We start from the raw sequence: 23,430 nt of genomic DNA on the forward strand, positions 1-23,430 counted from the left end.
TATTCTTACTATTTAAATCAATAGTAATTATGACATAATTACTCTCAATTCGGTGGCCTAGTTTTGAACTCTGGCCTCCTTCATACATTGCATACATTTACATGTGCATGCCAAAACAGCATAATCAGGATAATAAAGGTAAAGAGAAACTCCAAGCACTCATCTGATGGGTATGTATTTGCTGTATGTGACATATGGTCCTGCCCACAGCTCAACAATAGGGTTAATAACAATGGATGGGTCGATGAAAACTGTTGTCTAATCATGGAGACTGCATACTGCAACATGTTGTATAAACTTCCTTATAAACATTCATATAATTGCATAATTTGTGACCAATTTCGGACAAACTGTTTTCAGAATCCTGCATGTATTAACTCAAGCAGGTAAATTTCTACAGTCATGAACGGGACTCCCGTTAGACATTCTACATAGGCCAATAGACAGCGTCAGTTTATAATCTCATTTACCTGAAACCCTTGTACCAGTTTGGTCATGAGATGATAGATTTCTTGATGCAATGTAGAATACTGACTGAATAAATTTATGTATTTATTTGATTGGTGTTTTATGCCGTACTCAACAATATTTCACTCATACGACAGTGGCCAGCATTATGGTGGGAGGAAACCGGGCAGAGCCCGAGGAAACACGCGGGTTGCTGGCAGACCTTCCCACGTAAGGCTAGAGAGGAAGCCAGTATATCCTGGACTTGAACTCACAGTGACCGCATTGGTGAGAGGCTCTTAGGTCATAACGCTGCACTAGTGCGCTGACCAACTGCGCCACGGAGGCTTTTTTGTCCCATTAATTCTGAAAAACCACCACCATATAGTGCAAAAAACTGGTCTGGATACAGCTGCTCAACCATTAATGGGTATGGTCAACTACTAATAACACTCTGCTGAAAGAAATTTAAATTACATACACATACATCTAAACTCCTTTTGTTTTTATTACCTACATTTGGATACCTTAAACGTCAAAATGATATTACATATACGTTTTGCTGTCAAATGACAAAATGACCATCCAAATGTTCTGACCACATTCTAGTGTGCGATTCCGCCCCAAGTCATAATTTCTTCCCTTTGCATGGTTGCATGTGCACTCTATGATATGAGCATAAACTGGGCAGACAGTAGATTGAGAGTGTTTATTGGACTTGACTCACATCAGCGCACACAGTGTTATTCATCAATCCAGTGTCCATGTTTATAAACACTGTAATGATTTTCCTGGTCTTACATCTCCAGTCAGCAGACTGATGATTTACAAGAGACTTCCCACAGAAACGGCTGTCGATTTAACATAAAAGAATCATGTCCATCATTTACCAGTAACTTAGAACACCCCTCCCCCCTCCCCTTCCCAGATAGTCAGTGACCCACAACAATCCTAAATGCTCCAAGCATTGCCAGGGACGGAACATCTGTATTCCCAGTTATCTTAAGTGCCACGTTTAGACGTATGTTAAGGAAGATGCCGTGAGCTGTACAATGATCAAGGCTTGTTATACATCATGGCCAAACTATGGATGTGATATCTCACAGAACAAAATGTGCATCTGGGTTATTAAACTAGTGCTAGCATTGAGCATATAATCTGACAATGGCAATGTCTGTCCATTTGACCGCAGTGAAAGTTTTTTGAGTTGAATGAGAGAGGTTATTAAGTGGACTGGGTGATAAGTTCAGGAGACATTAGAAGAGGAGGGCTGTAATCGGAGTACTGGGGATGGTGCCATATCGGCCAGATACCAAGTTGTAAATGTGTCTGTCATTCACCATATGTTTACCTTCAGCCCGCACAACACAATTACTGTAACAGCTTTGAGGGGGGGTCGAGCAAGTCGAATAAACCTTCTGCTAACCTGCCACTCCAAAATAACTGTGAAGCGCCAGGAATCAGGTCTCCTGCACAGAGGTGATGGCTAAAGAGCCGCAGATACAGCAAACATTGACTAGCAGGAAATAACATTCCCGACAGAAGAGCCTTTAACCTAATGGAGTGATTTATCCGGTGTACATTCCTCTGACTTTTCTCCCCATTGCGGAGGCTATGACCACAATCGTTTCTAATATGGTACCTACACGTGCCTCACAGGCTACACGCTACCTTGCATACCAACAAAGCCCTAGAACTCACTCATCAATTACACTATAATCACATATACACACGTGTATGTGATTAGTCCCTTAACACATCTACAAGGGTTCAAGGCAGTTCCACTTAATAACGTAGACAACATACACATGGTCAGTCTAATTAATCACACAAATGGTAATTTGACTCTAATTTTCTAATTGTTCATTACCAAATTACTTTTTATCAAATGCAGGAAAACCAATACAAGATTGCACTGTGAAAATTACAGGCTACTGACCATTCATTATGGTCTAGTAACTTAATGAAACTGTCCTTCTCTAAAGGCTTCAAATGCAAATCAAAAGTAAGGCAAATATAGCATGATACAACGTCAAAAAACAATGTGTCATGTATCGTTAAAGAGCTACTTCAGTGTCAAGGCCTGTATGTCTTAAAAGCAGGGTTAAGTGATAATAAGAAATGAGATGGTCTAAACTGCTTTACTTTATCTTCCAAAATTTGCATGTATTAAAACCACTGTTCATAGTTTCAGAATAATATAGAATAATACAGGATAATACAGAAACAAAAGTTTTCTGTCAATTCCCATTTTGCCTGGAACACCCTTCGCACAAATGACATCTTACTTCCAAACACGCATGCCATCATTCTAGCATAACTGCCTTACTTAACATCATATCGGTCCGATTCATCCTCTCCTACAGGACATTATCAAGCACAACTGGAAAATTTTACGCAAACTGCAGAAGATCTTGTTTTTGAAGAGTGATTTATCCGGTGTACATTTACAAGAGTTAATTATAATTATTCACCTTAAATCTTTTTGAACCGAGGCGTTAGCTCTGTTCCACAGGGTATCCTTCATATCACTTTAATATTTCGGTAGTGGTTTCTCTTGGGACTGAAGTAACACTTTAACATTAGAAAGTTTAACAATTAAGCATAAAATTAATGTTGCTAAAAATGGTTGCCTGAACAAGCAAGTGACAACCGATAAATGAGCAATCACATGCATTGAATACTGTAGGCACCTGTACACACTCTCAACATTCTATCAACTACACTAAACTGTAACATTTAAATGGCTTTACATGCATAATAATGCACCTTTCAAGAACTAAATCAACACTGCTCAGTTTAGACGATGCATTATACAGTGAAAAGTTAAAAATACATCTGCCACCAGATTTGGGTTCAGTATGCTTCTCACAGACTATACTTAAACGAAATAAGTTCACGACTAGTTATGTGTATTTATTGTAGAGTGTAAACTTCATCATTGCATGATGAAAAACTAAATATGCCAGGTAGTAATTCAGACCTATGTGTGTTTTTATATGTGCAACCATCCCTTGTTCAGTTGAATGAATGTATCATATCTTTATACTGACAGATCTGAACCTGAAACAGTATGATGATCTACAAATGGAAAATGTCCATACATGCTGCTTAGTTCAATAATCTTGCTGACGCAAATATATATACACGCAAAGAATTCATACTAGGCCAGGAAGTTATACTGTGCTTTGATACCACAGTACACAGTTCCATAGCAACAGGCTGATAGGACAGTTAATCACGAGAAAATTAATCCTGCTTAATTAACACCTTTGACATAATTGTACAGAAAAGGTTTGAATCAATCTGAAAGCTCTGTGAAATTAATTAAAAGATCTTCAGATTAAATTACAGAGCTCAACAAAGTCACACATAAACATACAATGTAGAAATGGCACAGCCTACAAGGGCATGTGAATCAAACAGGGCATATTCTTACATATATTTTCTATCCACATGCCAGACCTTTGGATACATATGAATATTTGTTCCTGTACAATGTATCAATGTTTATACATATATAATTCTTGTATTAAATTGTACTTACTTATAAACAAAAGTAATCACTATGTTGTATGTCAGAAGAGATCCCCTAGTGGCCTTAATTTTGGGTGTGGGTTATCCTCATTAAATAAAAAAGGAATTAAATTAAATATTTGCCTTAATTCACCATCAGTTGGGAATAGTATACTTTTAGGCTACATATATGTTAAGCTCACAGACCTGTGAAGCCACATGTATTTGTCCAAACTCTGAGATCGGTTGACCATGCCTCTTCCCAGCTTAGCTTCTACATTAGCCCCTCTGAATTGTTACATCCATTAACCTGGAATTAAGTAATTAAGTAATTTTAAATTCATATCACCTTATTAAGTGGGAAGATCATATAACTTTGGAATTAACACAAATGTAACTATTTTCGAATCTCCATCCCAAAACCCCCCATCCCAAAACCCCCCATCCCATCCCCAAACCCCCATCCCAAAGATCATCTTGCTTTATCACACTGCAGGCTTACAGTTGCTTATGTTTACTAATGAAATACAAATTCAAAGTTATGACTGCAAAACAAGTTCACCCTTTTCATGTTCCACATCAAACTCAAATCGAAAATAGCGGTTAGTGAACTTTTGGCTTTCTGTCGATGCACCATGTACATTTGTGTTAGCTGTAAGTTAACTTGCGATCATTGATCCAGAAAGGCTTTATTGGTTGACGGCTGGTGCACGAATGTCTGATTCGACACATAGACTCATAATTCATCAATAACTAGGTGATATGAAATCAGAATCACTGCAAGATTCAGAAAGCTTTGACGTGGACAGAACACTCAAAGTGACCGCAGTTTCCAATAAGTGAATGGAAGAGTACACATCTGTATTTCTGAAAACTACGCTGGAAAGAATGAAACAGAGCTCACATCTACGGATGACCATGCTACTTTTGTCAGCTCACATTTTTTTGCAAGCCTTTCTCGGTTTCCAGATATATGGTCATGAAGATAAAATGGCTAGTGCACAAATTACCCACAAGAAACATTATCTGAGAACATTAACTCAGCCGACATCACAGGCCTATCACTTTTTCCAAATAACAAGATGGCAGATGTTCTCTGTTTGCTAGGTTCAGCTGAAAAATATATCTACAAGACATGAAGAATGGGCTCCGACCAAATGGACAGGAATAATATGGATTACTTTAAGGCACACAGATTAAACATTCAGCTGATGTAGAGCCAGCATAATATACACGTAAAGCTCCACAAGACGCTAGCATCTTAAAATTGCCTCTGAATGCTCATGTGGCTTTCATTAATTAACATGACATCTGTGTACTTCTCACGTTTTGAATTCAGATGGTCATAGTACCAGAATACTGACAATTATGCGAGAGAAAATGCTACACATCACTGTATTATACATGTGTTTTCAACTACATACATGTACTTCACCTGAGCAAATTACAGCATTATTCTTTTTGTCTAGGTGTAGTATTTGTACAAATCAGTTTGATAATACTGAAGGATCCCTGTGTTACCCTACTGAAGCAATGTATTCCCCTATTGCTACGGTTACCGCTACACAGAGTATGTGTGAGCCCTTCAATGGTGACTTTGTTGTGTGTTTGAGTCTGGGTAAATCCAATTTTCTACTGATCATAATTACTCAGCTATGTATGTCTTGGATCCACAATGTAAGAACAAATGTTTCTATACACTTATCAAATAATGTAAGCTAAGCTTCGATCTCTCCACCTTGACTTGAAAGTTCTCATTTCTGGGGAATCCAGCTAACAGCAGAAACTTTACCAGCAGAAACCATATACATTCATGTCCAAATCTTTCTCTATTCTTTAAATTTATAATCTCAAGTCAATATTCAGTTAGCTTATTCTTTCCTGTTACCATTTATGCAAATTAAACTGTTTTTGTGTAGCTCTGTTTTCAAAACTCAAAGCTGGTCTCGGTTTGTGTGAAACTGTATATCATAATCAATGTGAGAACTATTTTGCTCAAGTGACTGGTTGAACATTTTTAAGTTGAGTTATTTCCCAAGTTTTTGCATTCAGGTTTCCACTGCCGGCCAAGCAGCCTACATGGTGTAAGACTAAAACAGCAATGGTGTTATTTTCATAAAATTGCTAAAGCGGAAGGTGACAGCCTATTATACATTGACTATTGCTCAGGGATTACTTGGTGTCAATTTACAATAAAATATCCGAGTCCAAACTCTAATGGATACTTAGAGAGAGCAACATTATACCTTCTCACATTTGTTATTTTCAATAATCTGCCAAGTCACACTCTCTGTGGAAAGATATGAGAACATGAAGTTTAAAATATATGAAGATAATTTAAACGGATGTTTGGAAGAGAGAGCATATTAACAAACCGGGTGACAAAAGAGGAAAATCAGTAATACTATCCAAAATCCAGCAAATGGTGCAACGAGAATGGTAAACATGCAACGACTTGCCTTAGATATTGGCCGCTTTTGATGAGCTCATAAACCAATAAACAAGAGGAAATATTAAATATTGATCAGTATCATGCTTCTGGGGAATTTGCAGACCTGACCGAGCAGGAATGTTGTGCGCTTTTTTAGGACAGCTTTTCCTATGAGGATATCAAGCAATTTAAGCAGGACAAAAACCAGCCATTTTCATTCAACTGCCCTCAAAATCATTACAGCTCATCTTGTGTTTCATTAAATTAGCCTGCATTGTTAAATTCCAGGATAAATAATACAGCAGCATATGGTAGATTTTTGGTCCAATATTCCACTGTAAGTACTGAAACACCTCAGATGTCTTTCAATTTAATATCCTTCTCATTAGCAAGCATCTCAACCCTGTCTCATTTCCCCTAAAATGCCTTGCCTTTCTTTAGCTGGGTTATAAAGTTCACAGAAATTTGCAGAAATCCATACTAAAAATCCAGAGAGAAAGCCAGAGCACAACATAATCATCTTCTGAGGTATCCCACTAATGCATCAAATGTGGACATAACCACCTCATAAATCATTTCCATGAAGCATGATTACACCTGCGAGCCAATAAAATGGTAATTACAAAAAGAAATAGCCAATAATATTCCATTCCACATTTAATTTGAATTAAATATGGCATTCATCCAAAAATCGCCTAGTTCTTAATCAACACATATTTTGTCCCCATCTGTCTGTATCTCTTGGTGCACACAAATACACCTGCGCATATAAACACATAGTTTGCATGAATACTACATGTAGAAAACATATTTCATCACATAAATACTGAACATTTCCTTTAGTTTACTACATAGTAAACCCAGCACATTAACCATTTTAGCAAAAACATGGCTGGCTGACTGACAACTTTTCCAACCATCCCAACCTCCTTCACAACCAACCAAAGAAATCTTTATTTGATTGGTGTTTCCCAAAGAAATAAATAAATACATATTTATTTTGTAGTAAAGGTAGATGTGAAGAATATTTACTTCCTTAAAACCTTCACAACAATAAAAGGCCAGAGCTATTATTACTCAACCGATCCAAAAAATTGCCACAAAACAAAATCACGTACATTTCAGCGTAAATGTAAACGTAAATATTAAAACAGTAACAGTGTTCTTCCATCAAACAAAATCTGTTCTCAAATTTGGGTTAATGAGCTGGACTAAAAGTGGGTCAATAGAAGTCAGGAGGACAGTTGAGAGAAGGGATACTAGTGGACATGATTTAATGGTTGCTCTTCGGGAACACTTTGCACTAAGTAGTTCATGTATCTTTCCTATGAAGGTTTATATTCTTTCAGGAGGTCAATGAAAGGTCCAGCTGCCCCTACAAAGCCTTAACCTCTGATGGTCTAAATAAGGCCACGTATTCTGGCCGAAACTCTCATGGCACATTGACATTGACAAGTTGTGATTCCACAGTCGATATTAAGGAGATCATGGGGTCATATTTACAAGTGGTGAAATATCGACCAAGTTCTGCCCTTGGCTGCTACCGGTAGAAGGATGACCAATATCAAATTGCATGGGTCATTTGACAAATTCTAGAGAACTTCACAAAGAAACACATTATCTACTCCAAATTTCCACACAGTATTTGGCATGAATTTGATCTGCATAAAAAGGGCATAACAGATTTAAGGATAAAATGCTAAACCCTAGTTCTGATAAAGTCAACAGGGTTAACATAACAACTCTTTGACAAAAGCATTATCTGACTAAATCATGCATCGCTAAATCATAAAATGTACAAACACTGCTGTCAATGTCCCCATTTTTACATTAAGCTGATCAACCATGTGCCAGTCAGTGTGTTATTTAGGGCTAGACTTGTGTTATAGCAATTCTTTTGACTTTTCATGTACATCCCTACAGAGTAAAAATAAAAGTTCAAATTTAGCATAGCTTTAATGTAACACCACAGCTCAGTGCTCTTAATCAATTTCAGATTTCCCACTTGACTCAGTTACAGAAAATTATGTCATAAAAAATTTACACTGAATCAATGTGTTTTAGATACAAAAACATTGCCTTTTTTCTATTGTTTGCTTCCAGGTGACTTAATATATATTCTCCACATTGCAACAAATATTGGAAGAAAAGAAAATTTACTAGCTTGTGTATGGGGTGATGGATGTTATGATAAGAGCTCAGACAATGTAAGAAATTGCACAAACCATTAAAGAGAAGCTCACCATTAAATCTCCAGTCAGGAAATTGTCCGACAGTCTAACGGATATTGATTAGGTTGGGTAAAATAAGGAACAAGCCATAATCCAATAGACATGAACAGAATGGGAGAAAAAACATTGCTCTATCAAAGACACAGGCAACAATGTAAAATATTCAACATTCTTCCAAAGAACTTTTTTTCTTAATAATCTGAGACTTGCTGGAGCGAAAATGGATGGTATTTCTGAGTGGCATTAAAAAGTAATGACTTTTGAACACATATTAGATTTCTGAGTGCACATTTTTAGGCGCTTAAATGGCGATTTAAGTCCTATGCAGTGTCTATTACCATTGAAAAAAAAGACAGAGAGAATTTGTGGATTTATAAAAAAAAAAAAAGGAAATGGTGATCAGTTGTATGAAGGTGTTTAGTGAATCGGAGACAGTCTCGAACAAAAATATATGGCGTTACGGTAGAACATATACTTTTTGTTAGACGTCAACTGCATGAACTTTTTAGCCGCAACTCAACTTCCAGTGTCTGCAAAATACAAGTAAATACATTTCTACATACATGTACATGGAATGTAGGACATAGGCTCTAAAGGACACAAGTGCTTTATAATCCTTATTGCATACAATCCTGTACATGAGCCAATAACATTGTATATTAAATATAGAAATGTGCTTATTTATATTTGCAAACCTTTTTTTACCATAGTCTAAATTTCAGGTCAGATAAAAACATTTAAAACAGTTTCTTCTTTTTTGGCTGATCATTCCTCTGCATTTTGCATAGTTCCTGGTTGAATAAGAAATACACTTCCACCTATATTTACTTATTTGATTGGTGTTTTACATGATACACACAGAATATTTCCCTTACCAGTATACAACTGCGGCCAGCATTATGGTGGGAGGAAACCCATGACCATCTGCAGGTTGCTGACAGACCTTCACTTTCACCTTTAGAATACAACAATACAAATCCTTTTTTATATTTGAAATAAGGACTAAGAATTTGCCAAATAAGGTGACATGTGATGTCCTAAGGGCTCCTGCCCCCAATGGGCTCATGTCTGTGCACCAAATGTGTAATGATTTGTTTTTTTTAACAGAAAAACTGATTCTTGTTACAATATGTTACAATATAGCTTTATTTTGTAGTTTGTGCTGCATTTATAATAGGTTTGTTTTGTTATTAAGTGGGTTAAAAAAAAGTTTTTTTGTATGTCTTTGGCTTAAATAGGGTTGTTTCATAGTCTTGTGCTTAAATAAAATTGTTTTGTAGTCTGTTTTCCAATAGGTTTGATTTGTAGTCTGCATCTCAATAAGATTGTTTTATAGCTGTTTGTTTTGTAGCTGGTGCCCAATTAGCCCTGGGTGACTACCCATCCCTGTGAAACGCAGTCATGGATTGCTCCCATTGTAAAACTTTGGAAAACAGTTGATTACTAGCCTCCCCAGCCTGTCCACACTCTTTTACAATGCTTAGACTCCCAGGGCACCTGACTGTTAAAATACTGAGCTGTCGATCATCCCAAAGATAAATATCCATCCATATTTCAGCAAGCTCAACCTGTCCCCTGATTCCAAATTCTCAAAATGACGTCTGTTTCTCCAGGCCTAGCGATTGCAAACCATGGGAACGTGTGTCCCAGGAACCCTGACGGCATATTTGATGGGCAGCCATCTTTATGAAATTCAAGCGAGAGGAGAAGTTGAACTTGCTGAAATTTGGATGGATATTCACCTTTGGGATAATTGACAACCCAGGATTTCAACAGTCAGATGCCGGGGAGATTAGTAAAGGTTACTGTTTTCTGAAATTACATGGTGTTTCGTTCAGAATTAAGTCACTGGGAAAAACCCAAGACTATGCGAGCCCCAGCGATAGTCATCCAGGGCTACATCCCAATAGGACTGTTTTTGTAGTCTGTGTCCCAATAGGATTGTCTTATAATCTGCAACTCAATAGGTCTATTTTGTAGCCTTGTGCTTAAATAAGATTGTTTTATAGTCTGCATCCTCAGAGGATTTTTTTGTAGTCTGCATTCCAATAGGCCTGTTTTGTAGTCTGCATTCCAATAGGCCTGTTTTGTAGTCTGCGTCCCAATAGGCCTGTTTTGTAGTCTGCATTCCAATAGGCCTGTTTTGTAGTCTGCATTCCAATAGGCCTGTTTTGCAACCTTGTGCTTAAATAAGATTATTTTTTACTCTGTGTCCTAATATGTTTGTTTTGTAGTCCTGTGCTTCAAAAGCATTGTTTTGTGGTCTGCATCCCAGTAGGTCTGTTTTGTAGTCTGCATTCCAATAGGCCTGTTTTGTAGTCTGCATTCCAATAGGTCTGTTTTGTAGTCTGCATTCCAATTGGCCTGTTTTGTAGTCTTGCGCTTCAAAAGCATTGTTTTGTGGTCTGCATCCCAGTAGGTCTGTTTTGTAGTCTGCGTCCCAATAGGCCTGTTTTGTAGCCTGCGTTCTAATAGGACTGTTTTGCACTCTGTGTCCCAGTTCTTTCAAATGGAGTACAAAACTAGCACGAATGTATTTGTTATGGATTCACACATGTTCACTGGAATATTTGACATAAGTACTGTACCTTTCACAGGTAAAGTGTTTACTTGGCGACAGTACTAACAGATGTGCCTAATTTCAAATTAGCAATGTTCACACACAGTATAATAAGGTAAAACAATATATACATCTTGTTATTTCTCATAAAAACCACAATATAATTGTTTCATTTTTTACAGAGCTTGGTTTCAGTGTTTCAATCCTAACATGTGTACAGATAATTTAGGATTGATTAATTGGCTTAACACGGCACTTAAGAATATTTCATTTATATGATGCAATTATTGTCACGTAAGTAGGGCATATGAATGCCGAGTCCCCAGATTAAACCACCTGCCAGCAGCCTGGGAAATTTATTTCTCTCGACTGTTTACAATACAGTATAGTTTTCCTCTCTATGCTTTTACTTTTTTATTATGCAGTATTCTTGCATAAACAAGGAGTGTCTGCTGGTGGACCATAAAGCCCAAGGCCTGGTCCCTTTGATGTTATCATATGCTAAATGAGATGATGCCACAGCATTTTGAGTAACTCTAGACTAGTGATGTCTAATAATTTACAGTAATCTTCCTTAAGCAATGGTGCTATGGGGTGTGTAATTTGCCACTATTCAATCATATACCTAGAGACCCAACTTCACCGGTTATGCTTGACCGTTTTCCAATTATCACATCACTATCGGTGCTCTGGCTTTACTCTGTATGCTGTAAATCTTTTAGTATATATAACTTGTTTATCACAGCATTTGATTAAACATTTGTTGAGTAAAGTATAAATCTGTGGAGTGTACATGTCCTCTGTTCAGACAGGCTAACTCCATGTATACATAGCAGATATACAATTATCCTCCTTTATTCATTGGTACACTATCTGCTCTATACCTTGATTCAAATCTACTCTTTCTTAAAAACCAAGTGATTCAAAGCCAATGATCTCTTTGTTGCTGTTGCAGAACTGATCTGTACACCTCTCAGCTTAACACATATGTATATCAAGCTTTTGGACAATTCTTTTTTCATAGGTTTATATGCATTGTGCACAAAACACATACATTCAGAAAGACCACTGGTTTCAGGGGATGATAAGTCTGTGCTGCGAGTTGCTACATCATCTCATTACCGCTACTACCCAGCCTGACTTGACCCCTAACATCAGTTTGTATCCTTCTAATTGACAAGGCAAAGTGATCTCTCAATTGTTCTGGACACCACATGCCAGAAAACTGATGATCAATGCTTCCTACAAAGGCATTCCAATTATACACTTGCTGTCAACCTGATACAGTTGTTTTAATGATCGGGCTTTGTGATCCACCAGGAACTAGGATATTGCCACCAGTCTAAAAGTTGAAGAACATGAAAAGCAGGTTACATACAAATTCTTGCTTACAAACTATCTCAGAGCTTAAACTCTTGTGGCAAAAGTTTACTCTACTGGCCTTACCAAAATATTCTCTGTAACTTAAATCAAACGTAATCAAGTTGGACATTCAATCTTGAAAGTCTGAGCTGATTCTTTTATGTTGAGAATTCAGTCGGCTGCTGTGGTGGTGAAATGGTTGAGAGATATGATCAAATGAGGATCAGCTCTCGACTGTAAATACACACAAACAAGTGGAGGCAATGAATAAAGCTTTGGCCTTAGATCAGTCTGTTTCCTTGTAATTGGCACATTTGGACTGCCTGGCTTAGGCTGCTGGGACAGGGGGTCCCTTAGCGAGTCCATTCTTCATGGTTGTAAATACGATATTCAGCAAGTGGCTGGTTCACAGACTGGCCAATCAATAGAAGGTGGCGTAGAATTAATCTGGGGTAATTTAGCCTGATCCGATAAAGGGTGAGTTCCGTTCTTGGAAGGTTCAGACCAATATCCCGCAGCCAAAGTATACCGGAAAAACACAACCGCTTCGTAGGCACGATTATTGTTATGATGAACCTAGTAGTCATTAGCAATTTAATCAACTGTAATTGGAATTACAATCAAAACATTTACAGCTGTGTACAATACTGCATTCATGTATTCCTAAAGATCAACAGTGTCAGCAAATTTGGTTCACAATAGTCTTAATTCTTGGTAAGTGGCCAATAAGTGGTGGTAATGACAGGACAGCTATGCCTTTAACAGGCTCTGGGATTTGTAATGAATTAAAACCACTGAATGAAATCACTGCCACTAGTACTTTAGGCCACTCTACCTTCCATTAATAAAAGCTACACGAATTATAGTTATAATTCCGGGCCGCAAGACAGTTTTAGTCATACAACTGATAATAAAATGACTCCATATTTTAATGTAAATTTGTCCCGAATATCTCTCCCATTTCATCCAAGTCATGGGCCACTGCATTGCCATGTATTACAGAAAGTATTCAGATTCAGCTCTAAAAAATAGATTCCTAATGTTTGCTTTAGACAAAAAATGCAGATATCATCAATGAATTCAGTGTTGGATCCTGGAACTTTTGTAGATTCTTTTATTGGATTTTTTAGAAGAATTAAACCAATTACATGAACAACTGTCAATTCCAGCATTTCAGTTGATTCTTTAAAACTAAATTAGTAGATGTAGTTTGAAAGCTCAAAACCATCAAAATGTTATGGCTACATGCAGAACTGCATTTGATTTTCTATAAAATTCAGGCCGCTTGATTTCTTGACACAGTCCTTGTGAAAGACACAACAAAATCCTGCCCTGAACCTTGATACTAAATTACTCATGCATTTATTTATTTATTTATTTATTTACTTGATTGGTCTTTTATGCCGTACTCAAGAATATTTCACTTACCAGATGGCGGCCAGTGTTATGGTGGGTGAAACCAGGCAGAGCCCGGGGGAAACTTACAACCATCCACAGACTGCTGACAGACCTTCCCACCTACGGCCGGAGAGGAAGCCAGCAAGAGCTGGACTTGAACTCACAGCGACCGCATTGGTGAGAGGTGCGCTAACCAACTGAGCCAAGGAAGCCCCAAATTACTCATGTAAACACAATGTGAATTGTTGTACCGACTTCAACGACTAATAGAATTCATCAAAATGTGTGAACTGTCTTTCTATATTAGTTGAAAGGCGTAAATCATAGGATTTGTCCAATTTTCATTTGATTACACACATTCTAAAAGTCGACACATCAACTTGCACTGTGTAAATGTCGCTTTAATGACTGTACAACTGCAATGCGAGAAAAGCAGATTTCATTTTGCCATTTGCTTGCCATAAATCTCACACTAAATGATGCAATCAATTAATGAGGCTTAAAATGTGAACATACCCATGAAGCTCCCCAGTGTTGCAGACATGGTTTGGCGCACTTGAGGCGTTATATTGTTTACGTTGTGACGGATTTGAGCGGCGTGACTTAAGAGAAATGAAAACAGACCGAGAGGAGCCAAGCATGTGGATAGATCAGAGAGAAGTCAAGCGTGTGGATAGATCAAAGAGGAGCCAAGCATGTGGGTAGATCAGAGAGGAGTAAAGCGTGTGGATAGATCAGAAGAGAAGGACGGTCGGACGCCAGCGAGTCAGCTGTATACACACATCTCTGACTGCAGCAATCAGACAACACTGTACCTGCCGTGCAGTTTCCATTCACAGAATCATTAATGTCATCAATTCGTCATAGAATAAGGGCATGACACATTCTGATACCTCAATTTATCTGAATGATCTGTACTTTCAGAGGCATATATAGGCTAAAACTGTGAACAAGCCAGCTCAGGCTGGATTAGAGTACGTGCTCTAACCGGTTAAGGGCCTGACAAGAGTACCATCAACTGATCAGCTACAGAGGACTAACCCCTATTTGGCTTTGATCAGTCTAAAGTCACAAGTCAGCACTGCCTGTGAATCCTTTCAGTATTCTGTCAAGCACTGATTGATGACCTTGACTTTCATGCAAACAATTAGTTCCTTGTTTTCCTGGTGTAATGTAAGCTCCAAGCTTGCTCCTGGTTCCTTCTAATGTAAACAAACGTTGCCTATCTGATGAATATGAAATATTTCGGAATCTATGTCTTAAAGACTACTTAATTTACACATAAAAATATTACAATTTTCTTTCAGCGTGTGTAGCACTAGCAATGTTGATCAGACAAGCATTCTGGCAATGCAAAACGTTTTTTAAAAAAGCACAAAGAAAGACATAGCACATACAGGTATACATAAAAAAAAAGTCTTCATCTCCAGTCCCCTGTACATGTAAAATGCCTGAAGTGAACAGCTGTCAGAAGAAGGGGGAGGGGGGAGGGGGGAGGGGGGGAGGGGGGAGGGGGGGGCAAACAGGCCATATCATGAAGAGTAATTCCTTAAAAATTACTTCTGGTAGAGATGCAGTTTAAGTTTAATCTGGTGGATTCCTGATCTGTTGCCATTAGTTAAGAATGCTGTCATTTGACAATTTACTCTCATCCTGGTGTCAGTGGAAATAAACCATCAAAGAGAATGTAGATGCCTGGGGAGGAAGAATAAACCCGGATAACTGTTCACATGTGTGCCTTCCCATCGTCTGGGGTAGATACATGCAGGAGGGAAGCTATCAGGCAAAAAACATCTCCGCAATCAAACGACCAGGACCTCCAAAGATGTAAACCAGCCAGACAGAAAATGTGGATAAAATTTATACATTGGAAAAGTCCTAGGGGGATGGAGTTTGCAAGATTAGTGGTCAATGTGATAGTGCTGTCATATGGTACAAATGTAGGGCAAAGATCCTCAGGCAGTTCTCATTCTAACACTCATCACATGTGAGATGGGAACGGAATCCAGCTTTAGCATGAGCATGGACAGCTGCAGTGTTCCAAGCAAAATATCCAACAGGGTGAACTATTGCCTGGAGGAGCAATACGGCACCAAAATCACGAACAACTACATGTATCTGATAGACAACGAAATCAGCACTGACACAGAAAAATGAATATAGGTTATCAATACAATAAGTCATTAAAAGTCTATTGCAAGAAATGTGCTGATTAAAATTAATGCATATTCCACTTAAGTAGGAAGCAGTGTATTCTGGGGTTGAACAGTGAGAGAGCTAAGAGGCAAAATCAGTTCACGATCACGATCAGTTTAACTTTTCCATCATATCGCACTTCTTGAACAGGATTTTTTTTTTTTTTTTGGATATACTGTGGCAATATTTTAACACACATTCTCATTTTCTTGTCAGTATACAAATTGCACACTGATGTTGACCATAAGCATGATTATATATGTTCCCATACATAGAACACCTGTTAATTCAGCCGATAATCTAATACTAACTTGCACATTTTAGGACCATGAATTGTAGAACATAATCAACTTAAAATACAGAAACAGAAAACAAAATTAACAAAAGTGTACCACTCAGAACTGAACAATTAAACATTTGACTCATACTGAAACTCAGGCGGTTTAATGTACATGCACGATTATGCAGTCAGTGGTGAAACCATGACGTCACAGGCAGGACACATTTACGTCGATCATGTCGACACGTACGCTCATAACATCAGCGGGTATACCTCAGCAGGCTTTCACCTCACCACATCGGGTACACCTCAGTCGGCTGAGGTGAAAGGCCACTGAGGTATACCCGCTGATGTTATGAGCGTTAATAGACACTTACATCAGAGATAACAGCCAGCCAGCCAGTCAGATATCTAACCACACTTCACGTATAGCGTGTCTAGGCTACTGAACAACAACAACAGCCGCTGTTCGCCTATGCCTAATTAGAACGCTGTAATACTGAACAATACTTTAATTGTACAACTAATGACAAACTTCTGATTAACACAGACCTTACCTTATTTAGCACCCATTTTAACATCACATTCACATTATCACGTCACAGACTACTAATCGGCTGGTTGGCTCGTTTTCACCTTTAATCTCATCGGCTGATCTACTCCTTCAACCATACTGTAAGAATAATTTAATCTGTCCCTGAAATGAAACAGAACAGCCATTGAAACATTATTTGATTCATGTCCATAGTTTATTTGACTGGTGTTTCATGCTATACTCAAGAGTATTTCACTTATACAACGATGACCATTGGGAGGAAACCGAGCAGAGCCTGGGGCAAACCCACGACTACTGGCAGAATGTTAACAGACCTTGCCACAAAGAGGAAGCCAGCATGAGCTGGATACCAGCTCAAAGCCACCGCATTGGAGAGAGGCTCCTGTGCAGTGCTGGGGTCCTAGCCCCTCGTCCACGGAGGACCCTGATTCATGTCCATAAATATATCACATACGTGGACATGGCTTTACGATTACATTACATCTGTAATCAAAACAAAAGACAAAGAACTCAAATTAGCCACGTGAAAGGCTCACAATTTTTCACTGGACTGAACACTTCAACTCTCTAGCTTAGAGTTGCAACAGGATGAATCCAGTTGATCCATTTAATGACCTCTAAACAAATAAAATTGTGTCTCAAAATTTGGAATGTGCCCAAATTATGGCCAAATATCACAATGCAGGGTGTTGATCCCCTTCAAGAACGACGGTTATAGGAAAGGAACCATCCGTCAATTATGATCAAATACATAATGACTTTGAGGTATTTACCAGGTTGTTTATCTGTTTTTGTCTGTATTTTGACATTGCAGTAAGCAATAACATTGTCCATACACTTGTTATCTCCAGAACTGCTATAGCAAATTTAATCAAATATGGTTTTCAGCTTTAAGGTGAACTACAATGCTACCAAGTTATGCAAGAATGGTGGTCAACAAGATTTTCTTCTAATTGTACTGTGTGAGAACTGGATTCCACTGGTCTCATAACCCATTTACAACATGCTTGTGGCTAATTAAAGCTTACACTTGTCTTCTACCAGTTATTATGGTGTGTACTTCTGTGTGTCGCTTGCAGAAAAGTTTGTCAATATCTAGCCAAAGGTTGGTGGTTTATCCCGGGCAGTTTCCTCCACTCACAAAACTGACCGCCAACGCATCAGTGAAAAATTCTTGAGTATGGCTTCAGTCAACAATCTTAGAGATATGTCTAGTATGAGTTTGTGGACATTTGCTTTGTAAAAATATTAATTTCTTTTGTAAAAATTTGATTTTTACACAGAAAATAAAGAATAGAAATTTATAGAACAGAAATGTTGATGTACAACACTATACTATCCATTTGCTATTATAATATTGAACACCTTCCATTAACTGTGCCACAGACGCTATAATCTATCAGAGCATATATCAGTGCCCATCAACATTGCCACACACACACATATATATACGTATATAAGTAATGCCGATATTTACATGTCTATCAGAGGAAGAAATCACTTATTCCTTACATCCTGCTACATGTATTTGTGCTAACCTGGAATTATTGAAGCACAATTACCACTAAGAATAGAATCAATGCAATCAATCATGGTATATACCTTTAGCAAGTCAGCAGATGAAAGCTTAGGTGATTTACCGTATTAATTCACACCTTGTCCATGTGTATATGTAATTCTTAACTGAATGAACTCTATTCTTTGGAGCATCTACTTTTTTACCAAACATTCAAAAATGTTCGAAAAAGACTTCTCCAAGAGCTTTGGAAATATTGACCCCATTTCTCTGACCCAGCTACAGCCAGCTTTCCCCTACAGTCCATTACATAAAGCACCGTTTGAACTCCTGTCCTACAACTGACTGTCACTACAAATTGACTTTTCTCCAATAAACATTGTATATGTATTATGTATGAGGGGAAACAGCAGTAACTATCACATAACACTGATTTACAGGCCCACCATTCCCCACAGTGGTGACTGTAAAGGCTTGTCCTGGCACACTCTGAAGCCTTATACCACCTTCTGAAATCTACATGCCTATCTCCTGTACATTAATCACTGATGCCATATTAGGCCACACCAATTTCATTTTGTGTTTTATGGGTGACCAGACTTTATAAAAGTCCACAAACGGAAACAAAAAAAATTGTATATCCACCTTTTTATTCGGTCTGATGTTTTATTGATTTTCTTGTTTTTCAAGGTTTTCCAATCACATACATACATCTTTAATTTTAAATAGGAAAAGTTACTAGAAGAATACAAATTTCCTATGAGTTTGATGATTTTTCCAGTTTTATTTTTACATTTATACCGTCCCTCGACACTGAATAAAGATTCATTCAGCTCATAAATAAAAATTTTAATTGGCCTGATTGCCATGGAGTGGTCAAGGTGGTTAACACGTCAGCGCAGCGCAATGACACAGGAGCCTCTCAACAATGCGGTCCCTGTGAGTTCTAGTTCACGGTGGCTTCCTCTCTCATTGCACGTGGGAAGGTCTGGCAGCAACCTTTGGATGGTCTGCCAGCAACCTTCGGATGGTCATGAGTTTCCCCGGGCTCTGCCCAGTTTCATTCACTACAATGCTGGCCGTCATCGTATGAGTGAAATATGCTTGTGTATGGCATAAAACGCTAATCCAATAAATAAATAAATAACTTGGGGTGGCCTTAGTTTCTTGTCCATAAAGAGGCAAAACAGAATGCAAACACATTTATTACAGCGGCTGGCCACATCCGACCACTGATCTGAAGCATTTATAATAATTATCACTCTTTTATACAGTTAATTATTTTCCTTTGTACACCCAAATCATTGTTTCTTCCCCTTCATGATCCAAAAGTTCAATTAATAAAATTTATTTATTTATTTATTTATTTATGTGATTGCTGTTTTATGCTGTACTCAAGTATATTTAACATCAGTTCATAGAATAAAACATTTTAAAAACATGATCACTAAATCTCTGAATGTTCTCAATCTGTGTATAATGTCAACAACAGACGTTTGGTTAGGGACCTAATGACTGGCAAGTCAGAATAGTCTGATGAGAAACTTATATTGGTAATAAAAGCACACATAAGTTTCTCCATCTGGCTGTGCAAATATGAAGAGTCCTGACCCCAGATGGAAGCCCCCTGAGACCCAGATAATGGGAGTGCGGTGTCTCTTATGATAAAGTGGTCGGCTGTGAATGGAGTTGTGGAACGAACGTGCCTGTGACAGCGTAGAGGAATTCAGTGTTCCCAGACAAGTCCCGTCAACTCTCATGTCTGATTCACACTTGATAGATTTACCTGCACTTGGAGTCATCAGCAATGATATGAATTTACCTAGATATTACCTGACTTTGTCAACAGACTACACCCCCCTGCAGTGGACTGTATGCCCTACAGTCCACTTTATTCATTCAAAATGTTTTCATGGAATACATTTCTCTCCAAAAAATGAGTCAAGAATAACTGTTATGTACAGACCTACATTGTAAATTATCTGCCCAGTGCCTAGACAATTAGACAACTGTAATAACAGAAAAGATCGACTAACAAATTGTCCCCAAATACAATAGCGGTAAAAATATATACATACATGTTCTTTGGTTGTTGTTGTCTGCTGAAAACACAAACTCTATCCCTCACTTTGTAACATGACACAACAAGAGTCCAAGTGATCCCATTATACATGTATGTCTGCACAAGTACATTCCTATGTAGTAGAGACTAAGTAGATAAAATTGTGGAAATGCAAGAAACATTTATCATAAGAAATGCACATACAAAACAATTGAAGATGTAGCTCAGACACATCATATCTATTAATATAGAGAATATGGGGAAGTTGGCAATGTGGTTATGATGACAACCATGGCAAGGATAAATGTGAGGATCTCCACATAAATATTCACCAAAAATTAAAATTCAACACACAAAACAATTGAGCTGTAGCCTGGATATAGAGACATACAGTGTACCTATTTACATGCATCCAGCAGATGAAGGGAGAGACATACCTATCTACATGTACCCAGCAGATACAGGGAAAATAGCAATTTGCTTACTGCTACCATAGAAACAGAAGAAATGGAAAAATTTGAAATGAGGTACAACACATTATCGCCTCTGTATATATATATCCATCAAAAATTAAAAATTTTATTTATTTATTTAATTGGTGTTTTACGCCGTACTCAAGATGGCGGCCAGCATTATGGTGGGAAGAAACCGGGCACAGCCCATGGGGAAAAAGATTAAAAATAACCAAGACAATTGGAGATAGAGGCTGGATAGTGATACCTGTGTATGGATGGATGGGCAGATGAAATAGCCATGCCGTAATACACTCTGCCGAATAGTATAATAATAAAAAGTGGATGATGTCCAGCCAGTTCCCCTGGTTCTCCCCACCTTTTAAAGATGGTAGAACTTTACTGCACTAATATTCCACCGTGGAACAGTTCCTGTGCTTTTGTTTGTGATTAGTGTCAAGCCAACAATCATTTTCCTAGCCATGAGGGATATGGGTTTGTCCTGCCTCCTAAATTATGTGTCTAACAAGGTTACAAGGGGTACAAATGTACCGGAGAATGGCATTTAGGAAGTAGATAATAGATCGTGTAGTCGATTAATATCAACTTAATGATACAGACCACATGTGTCACATATAGATCTGAGAAGGAAGGACATGAAAATGAGCAGATTGGTACTGCAAAGTAGAGTACAGCATACTTCAATGATACAGTTTTGAGACATCTACAAGATGGTACAGGGTCTAGATATTTTGTTGACAATATCCAGATGATGCTTTCCAGCAATTCAGCATCAACAGACAGTGATAGAGGCTTGCACATACATTCTATCCACATGCAAGCTCACTCAGGACACACAGCTACCTACCTATCAGGGCTTGAATTATTACCTGCCTGTTGGTTACATTAGTTACGTCCCAGAGGGACAAGACAAATACATGTACCTGTCACATTTGACAAATGGAAGAAGCAAGTCCAAACTCTTAAAACAATGAGGCGGACATAACTGTTCTTGCCATCATGCCTTACGATGTAGATGTGATATACAATTTATTTATTTATTTGAATGGTGTTTTATGCCATACTCAAGAATACTTCGCTTATTATATACGACAGCGTCCAGCATTACAGTGGAAGGAAGACATGATATATAAGTTAGGCTACTAATAAGAAAAAAGGTAGGTACCAGTATATATAGATGTGCACATACTGTGATGCCCTATACATATTTAGTTTGGTGAGTTAAATCACTCTTTGAGTATTTGAACTTAATGATATTATAACATGAACAAAATTTACATGTATATTTAACAAAGAGCTACCTGCCTCATGCGATACTGTCACCTATCATTTACAGAAATACACATGATCTGAAATTTTCCCAATAATACAGGTAAATAGTGGCAACTGATATTTACGTTTTAAATAAAGGACAGTGATGCATAAATTAAAACACAATTTGTGATATCAAGAACGAAAGGGATAATCAACTAGATGGTTGCTATTCAAAAGTTCAATAAATAATAAATTGAAAAACACTTTTAATTGCTTCACAAATTATGGGTTTGAAATCATTACATGATAGCTAATGGAAGAAGAAAAAATGGATTACCAAGTGTTGGGCAAGATAATTCATATACATGTACCTGTTAACATTTCTCTTAGTGCGATGTTGTTATGAGAGAAGTGAGGGAAATATAGTCAGAACAGAAGTCTCTCAAGAGTTATCTCCACTTGAGTCACCATGGTAGTGATTTCTGCTCTTGATATGTTATTTTGAAGCAACTAGGTCTACAGGTAGAGCAATCAGCACTTAGGTGCAATTGCCATCATTACCTTGGTCATAATATCCTCTTACTGGATGTTCCAAACATGTACATCTAAGATGTCAACTTACAAAAGAATGTTCCTAAGCCAAAATTTAACAAGAGGAAATGTTATTTGGTTGACAGAAATAAGATCTTAAACTTCTGTCTCTTACTCATGATATGATTTACGTATTGACTGACTGAGATAGATCAGCTGAGTGAAAACATGACAAATGTTATATCATACAATATATAGAATGCTGAACAAATACCACTCCCTTAATATGGCCTTATATGAAATAGCCTCCGTTTGTCTAGGAAGTTCATTGCAGAAAAAGTATTGTCAGAATTCATGCACAGAAATAATATAAGCTGAAAAATTGACAGACATTTTACTGTAAGTATCAATCAATTAGACAGTAAAACATATACACCTGAATAGAATAAATGAATGATTATGGTTTAATGCCACATACATCTGAACAGGTCCTAGTACATGTACATTATTACATGTTTAGCTTCATATTCTGTTATAATCCTGCTTACTTAAATATCTTATGAATTTTTGGAATTATATATATCATAGATAGGACTTGAGTTTTTGAGGTACGGTGT

The 23,430-nt window shown here is 37.7% G+C and overlaps 1 protein-coding gene across 1 annotated transcript in view; it reads right to left on the bottom strand.

Annotated features, from left to right (window-relative positions):
- LOC135477201 (double-stranded RNA-specific editase 1-like) overlaps positions 1 to 17,084 on the bottom strand; it is a 56,565-nt gene extending 39,481 nt beyond the window's left edge. The window contains exon 1 of the mRNA XM_064757386.1: positions 16,979 to 17,084. The gene's annotated coding sequence lies outside the window, so the exon portion shown is untranslated. The remainder of the gene's footprint in view (positions 1 to 16,978) is intronic.
- Between the last annotated feature and the right edge of the window lie 6,346 nt (positions 17,085 to 23,430).

Source organism: Liolophura sinensis, chromosome 1, assembly GCF_032854445.1.
Source record: "Liolophura sinensis isolate JHLJ2023 chromosome 1, CUHK_Ljap_v2, whole genome shotgun sequence".
Classification (NCBI taxonomy): domain Eukaryota; kingdom Metazoa; phylum Mollusca; class Polyplacophora; order Chitonida; family Chitonidae; genus Liolophura; species Liolophura sinensis.